The sequence below is a fragment of the Geotrypetes seraphini genome, chromosome 1 (genome assembly GCF_902459505.1).
Source record: "Geotrypetes seraphini chromosome 1, aGeoSer1.1, whole genome shotgun sequence".
NCBI lineage: Eukaryota > Metazoa > Chordata > Amphibia > Gymnophiona > Dermophiidae > Geotrypetes > Geotrypetes seraphini.
This window is the reverse complement of record NC_047084.1, coordinates 325,760,830-325,767,930: the sequence shown is the minus strand read 5'-3', so window position 1 is coordinate 325,767,930 and position 7,101 is coordinate 325,760,830. Positions and strand designations below refer to the sequence as shown.

The 7,101-nt window shown below is 45.0% G+C and overlaps 1 long non-coding RNA gene across 4 annotated transcripts in view; it reads left to right on the top strand.

Moving 5' to 3' along the window:
- The first annotated feature begins 2,129 nt into the window (after positions 1-2,129).
- LOC117366269 overlaps positions 2,130-7,101 on the top strand; it is an 86,321-nt gene continuing 81,349 nt past the window's right edge. For all 4 annotated transcript variants that reach the window (XR_004540553.1, XR_004540551.1, XR_004540552.1 and 1 more), the window contains exon 1: positions 2,130-2,361. This is a non-coding gene — a long non-coding RNA (uncharacterized LOC117366269). The remainder of the gene's footprint in view (positions 2,362-7,101) is intronic.

The following is a 7,101-nucleotide window of genomic DNA, read 5'->3' as shown; positions in this document are numbered from 1 at the left end:
CCTATTGGTTTTAAAAGTATTTCCCTATAACTTCATCGAGTGTCCCCTAGTCTTTGTAATTTTAGACGGAGTGAAAAATCGATCCACTTGTACCCGTTCTACTCCACTCAGTATTTTGTAGACTTCAATCATATCTCCCCTCAGCCATCTCTTTTCCAAGCTGAAAATCCCTAACCTTTTTAGTCTTTCCTCATATGAGTGCTAAGGAAAAGGTTGGAGATGGGGTACATTTTAAAGTCACCGAATCGGCAGTTGGAGCTGTCCATGTTAAAAAGAAATTTGATATCCTTAAATACAAAGAAAAAACATGGCAGATGTAAAATCAAAACCAACTAAACCAATGATTCTCAGCTAAAGTTTTTCATTATCAAATCAAATTGTTATATGGCTCTTGTAAGATCTACTGGCATAAGCTCGATATTTTTGTTAAAGTCTCTGGAACTGCTCTACTGAACACTACATTTCCTATAGCTGAATATGTTCAGGCTTTGAAGTTTTCAACAGAAATGAATGAGAGTTAACCTCTCTGATCCAAGTTCAGATTCAGGTATAAAGTTATAAATATTTGCTTAGAATTTGGAGGGGATATGTGAATATGAATTCTTTTTTTTATATAGTTTTATTGAAAAGGTTTCAAAGTCATATGTATTTGTGCAAACTGTCTTTTCAGATTATTCTTCAAATAAGTTTGTGAACCGGCATTCAAATAAAAATAAGCCTAAACCGTGAAAAATGGGGAAGTATGGAGATCTGAAGTGAACTATCAGTGGCTCTGATTTATGAAGCAACTTTGTCTTAGATTGATTTTGAACCTCGTTCTCACTTAGAGTGAGGTTCAGATTTAAGGATTTATAAGAAAGGATCAAATACATTTTCTTCCAAAGGAAAATACATATTTTCTACAGATTTTTGTAGTGACCTTGGATTTTAAAAAAAATCATGTTCTGCAGAAATTCTGTCTGCTAGATCTATTGTGCACTGCTCCTGAGAGAAGAAAAATGCAGGTACATTTTAAAGTCACTGAGTCAGCATCTTAGCAGACACCGGGGAGGGGGAAGCAGGGACAAAGCATCAAGCAAAACTGAGTGCCCATATGTGTTCAAGGAGAAATACAGTATGTGGTGGCTGGAAGTAATCTATTTATGTGTGTGGCAATGCTGTAGGTATTCTGAAGAAATATAAAGAAAAACAATTTCATGCTCCAAACACATGGCGTTCTGAAAATTCAAGTACTAAAAGTAGTAAATAAATACTATTTCCTGTAGTTTTTGGAGAAATAAACATAGGAATTGGTGCATGAGAAGACATTGGATAATCATCATTATTTTCCAAGTGTTGTATCCTCCTTTAACTGTTTAATTTTCTTTTGATATATGCTTCCAATAGGAACCATCATCCTTTTGCCTTCCTGCCTGCCACAGCATTACAAAAAAAAAAAAAAAAAAAAAAAGCTCCCTTAGCAAAGATAACATCTCATTGCCAAGCACTTTATAAACTTGGAATTTCATATTCATAAGAACATAAGAAGTTGCCTCCACTGAGGCAGACCAGAGGTCCATCTTGCTCAGCGGTCCGCTCCCGCGGCGGCCCATAAGGCCTACTTGCCTGAACAGTGGTCCTTGACTAATTTTATAACTTACCTCTAATCCTATCCCTATAACCTACCTCTACTCCTATCTGTACCCCTCAATCCCTTTGTCCTCCAGGTACCTATCCAAGCCTTCTTTGAAGCCCTGTAGCGTGATCCTGCTTATCACATCCTCCGGTAGCGCGTTCCATATTTCCACCACCCTTTGGGTGAAAAAGAACTTCCTGGCGTTTGTTCTAAATCTTTCCCCTTTCAAGAGTCTTGTATTTCATTGAATGCCATAAATAAACATTAAAAGGTACAACAGAGTACACTATGGGGGATATTTATTACCGTAAAGAACAAGCTCCCATCCCTTTTAGGGGGGGAGCGCGGCCAAATCGGCCGAAGCTGTTGTGGAGGGGGGATAGGAAGAAGGGTTAGGGAGAGGCAGAAAAGGGCAGGCCAGGATAGGGGAGGGCATGGGCTGTGAGGAGGGCCAATCAAGAAAAACCGGGCTAGGAAAAGGATAAGAGGATAAGTGGAGGGCGGAAGAGAAGTCGCCCCTTTTGAATCCAGCACTCTCAGGAGGCAGACGCGACCTTACTCCCTTCCACGTCGGCGAGCACTCCCTTCGGGCAGAAGCGGCGACTTCGGCAGCGACCGTGGCAGTCGCCCGACCAGTGTGCACTCTACAAGATACGGAGGCACGCATGGCGCCTGCCGAAACAAGCCTCGGTCCGGATCAGAGACACGCAGGAGCAGCGCGTAGCTACAGACAAAGTAGTAGGCAGGTAGGCCCTTGCAGAGCCAGGGGGAGCCGCAGAGAGTTGCGCCGCGCTGTCCGTCTAGGTGGACAATGTAGCAGCGCAGGTGCCACAAAGAGTTCTTCTGCTTGCTAGGGAGGCCCATTCAGGGTACAGGGAGCTGCGGAGAGATATGCCGCGGTGTCCTAAGGGCGCTGACGGAGCCGGAGTCTAGCTCTGTGCACGGTCCGAAGGATCCGTAAAGCACACTAAGCAGCTACTGAGGGTATTAGCAAGCAGTAGCCATTAGCATGAACCTTTTCTCATGGCTATCCTATGCTAAAATTAGCCAGCAAAATAAAAGTAAACTAGCTGCTTAACAGGGGGAGAGAGAGATTCCTGAGCGGTGAAGGGTATGACCAGCTCTGACAGCATGCAGAAAGCTGCCACATGTTAACTGTCACTGCTGCCAATACTGTGGACACATGTGACACCACCTCAAGAAGTAGGTTTAAGTGTGATGGCATTGTTAGCATCAGGTAGCTCTGCCAAAGCCCTAAAAAATGACATCCTGATCCCCAGTGCCCCCTCCACCCCCCCATCCCCTCATGATGAATGATCTACTCATTAGCATTTCTCTAGTCTAGATCTCCCAACTCAAGTGAAGTCAACATCCTGATGTAAGCTTCTACCCCACTTCTACCCCTTTTAAGGACCGCAGCTTCACCCTTCACCTATTTCCTAACTACTGCTCCCAGGACTTACTTAGGCATAAAGGTTCTGACCCCTAACAGTAGTCTCATGGTACTACATCTTGAGTTCAATATGCTATATAAGGAGCAAGTGACCTTATTTGACAGATTGATCTCTAGTGGCAGTACTGTAAGATTACCAAGAGGAGGTCAGAGGTGCCATTTTGAAGCCAGGAAGCAATGGGGCAGGGGCAGAAGACTTCAGTTGGGGGAAGGGAGAGGATCCTGACTCCTGGGATCCTGGGGGGGATACTGAGGGGAGATTTTATGGGGCAGTATGACATCAAGCAGTGAGCTTCACTCTGGGGGGATCTGGACTGGGAGTATGTTAATGGATAGAACGGTTGCATATGGGGTTTTGGTTTTCGTATAAGATCCTATGTCAAATTATTTGGGAGTCACACACTACTCACCTGCCCCTTGCTGACCACTCCTCCAGCATCTCCTGTGTAGTCTTTGTACTTATTGCACTGTCTAAATTAGATTGTAAGCTCTGAGCAGGGACTGTCTATTGTATGTTAAAATGCACAGCACTGCATACGCCTTTCAACAGGCAGTAGTAGTAATGTGTTGTAAAGCTTGAGCCATTATCATATAACAATTTGTTTATATGATACAAAATGCTCTACAGTCCTAGCAGTCATTTGCTCTTACAACAAAATTAAAGGACAAGGAGGGTTTAAAGAAACATAAAAGAAAAACATGTACCATTTCAGGTAATAAAGGGAAGCTTTAAGACAAAAATTCAATCCAAAAGTGGTCCCTATAAGCCGAAAAGTGAAACTATGATTTCCCTTTCCTTTTGCCACCTGAAGGGACCAGTATCCATGCTCTGCTCAGTGTTCATGTATAGTATGGGGACTGACGGTAGTTTTATAAAGATTTGTCATTGTGTCAAACAAGTTTTTCACATGGAAAATTGCTATTATAAAATTGTACATGAGCATGCAAGAGTAAAAAGAACTGGAGGCATAATACAAGATTATTCCTTATTTATTCATTTATTAACATCTTCAATCCCTCTTATCAACGGTCTCGCTATCCATTTTACTAAGTATGTTAAAATATTGGCTGTTTAATGTAGAGGGGCATTTTCGATAGAACATCTAAGGCCCTCTTTTACAAAAGCGCGTTAAGCGTTTTAGCGTGGATGTAGCGCCCGCTAAATCAACACATGCACTAGCCGCTAATGCGTCCATAGGATAACACGCACGCGTTAGCGTTTAGCGCATACTAAAAAGCTTAGCACACCTTTGTAAAAGAGGGGGTAAATTCGACTTTGGTCAGTTCTCATGGGAAGATGCTAATGGAATACTTTTAAGATGCCCAAAATGTTTCTTCTGAAACCATTCATCCCACAGCCAGAAGTATGGTGGGAAGGAAGAAGTTTGGGATGAAAGGAAGTTATCAATGGACTGCCTTGATCTCCCAAAGAAATAGTCAAGAACCACGGTTTTGTTCCCCTTTGAATTTAAATTGATCTTTGATTATAATTTAAAACTCTTTTTCGTAAAAAGGATCTTTTCCTCTGACATAGAATTAGGTTATTCTCTGATGTCTAATAGGCCATTTAGAATTTGGAGAAATTATTTTATTTATTTATTAATTTGCCCCCTCTCCCCCTTTTTACAAAATCAAAGCTGTTACCACTGCAGCTGACACTAAAATCCGCACTACAGTTTTGCAAAAAAAAAAAAGGGAGGGGGGTCAATTATGTATTTATTTATTTTTAGTATTTATAGACCACTTAAAGTCAAAATGGTTTACATTGAGGTACTCCATATTTATTTTAAGGTGCCAATAATAATTATTATAATTATATTGTTTTTTTACTTATTATAACGATACTAGTGTTTAAGCCCGTTACATTAACGAGTGCTAGAATAGATTTGCAGACTTTTAGAACAATGGGGCACTGAGGCGTTTCTTTCTGTCTGTCTTTCTTTCTCTCTCCCTGGCTCCTTTCTGTCTTTCTGTCTCTTCTCTCTTCCTTTTAATTCCCATGTCCAGCAGTACCCCTTCCTTTCTCCCCCTGTCCAGTAGTAGCCCTTCTCCCTTCTTTTTGCCTCTCCCCTGTCCAGTAGTACACCTTCCCTGTCCCCCCTGTCCAGTAGTAGCCATTCTCCCTGCCTTTTATCTACCCATATTCAGTCTCCCATTTCCCCTTCCCTATTTCCACCTTTTTCTCCCCATCCAACATCATTCCATCTTCTTCTCTCTCTCTGCTATCCCATCCAGCATGCTTCTGTCTCTGTCTTCCCTCCATCAAGAATCACCCCATCTTTCTCTATATATTTCTTCCCCCATCCATCACCAACTTATTTGTCAATCCCTTATATCTCTTCCCCCTCATCCAACATGGCTCCCTTTGTCTCTGTTTCCCCTTTCCAACATCCAGTGTCATCCCCTTTCTCTCCATCATCCTCTTACAGCATTTCAAGTTCAGTGACAGAGCAGCAGCAGTATCAGCTGTAAAAAGAAAATCCACTTGCCGCAACCAGAAATACCCCTTTCCCCCTTCTCAGTTCCTTCAGCAGTGCTGCTCCCAGCGATCATCTTTGACGCGTCGACCGAGCCCGCTGTCCTGGTGCAGCAGTAACCGCACCCTCTATCCGGGTTTCTGCAGCAACTGCACCCAGGAGGCCACACCACCCTCCACTTTCTCTTCCCCTATCACCCAGATCCCCGGGCCCTCTCCTTCCCCTCCAATTGCCGGGGTGCCTGCAGCGCCACCTTCTGTCCAGCTCTCCCCAATGCTTGCACCCTATCTCTGTCCTCCCTCTTCAGGGTGCTTGAGTCCCCCCTCCCCCTGATGCCCCTCTTCCTTCCTTGGGTTTTTCATTGTGTCTCAGCGTCAGCTCAGTCCATGCGGGAGATGGGTGGGTCCTAAACCTTGTGTACCTGGTTTTCCCTTTATCCCAGGACAAGCAGGCAGCATATTCTCACATGTGGGTGACGTCATCCACGGAGCCCCAGCGCGGACAGCTTTTCAAGCAAACTTGATTGAAGTTTCAAGTTTGCACACTGCACCACGCATGTGTGTGCCTTCCTGATCCACTAGAGGGCGCATACCCTCCTCATGGTCCTCAGTTCTTAGTTTTCCGCTGAGCCAGAAAGACCCTGTCTCTCTTCTCTGCGTTCTTCTAAGTGCCTTTCTGGCACCGCGGCTTCTTTATTTTGTTAAGGAGTCGCTGTGCGTTTGTTAATTGATCGTGTATTTCTTTGTTTCAAAAAAAAAAAAAAAAAAAAGGACTTTTTATTGTGTTTTTCCTCCGGCAGGCCTTTCTGGGGCCTCAGCCATGCGGCTAGGCCTCATTTGCCTGCAGCTGTATTTTCTTCTTCCCTGGCCTCTCTCTGGGCTCACCTTGTGTGAGCAGAATGGCCGGGACCCTCTTCCTTCGTTGGAATCGGACTGTGCAGCTTCGATCCCTGGTAAGTTTTTCTTTCTTTCCTTCTTCTAGGTGCGTTACCTTGGTAACGCCACCGGCTGAGTCTCAGGCATTCCAGGCATCGAGTGCGATCGTGCCCGCCTCGACGAGACCTCCGATGCGTGCCTCCTTTCATGGGAATACTCTTCACGAGGTTGCCCTTATGGAGCGTACTGCTGCACCTTTCTTACCAGTTTCATTGGTACGGTGCCGACTTCTGACTTCGGTGTGCCTCGACGTCGACTGGGGCTTCGTGCCTCGACGTCGACTGAGGCTGCGTTCGTCGACGGAGGCTTTGTGCCTCGACGTCGACTGAGGTTTGGTGCCTCGACGTCGACGGAGGCTTTGTGCCTCGACGTCGACGGAGGCTTTGTGCCTCGACGTCGACGGAGGCTTTGTGCCTCGACGTCGACGGAGGCTTTGTGCCTCGACGTCGACGGAGGCTTTGTGCCTCGATGTCGACGGAGGCTTTGTACGTCAACGGAGGCTTTGTACGTCAACGGAGGCTTTGTGCCTCGACGTCGACTGAGTCTTTCTGCCTCGACGTCGACTGAGGCTTTGTGCCTCGACGTCGTCTGAGGCTTTGTGCCTCGACGTCGACGGCGGCT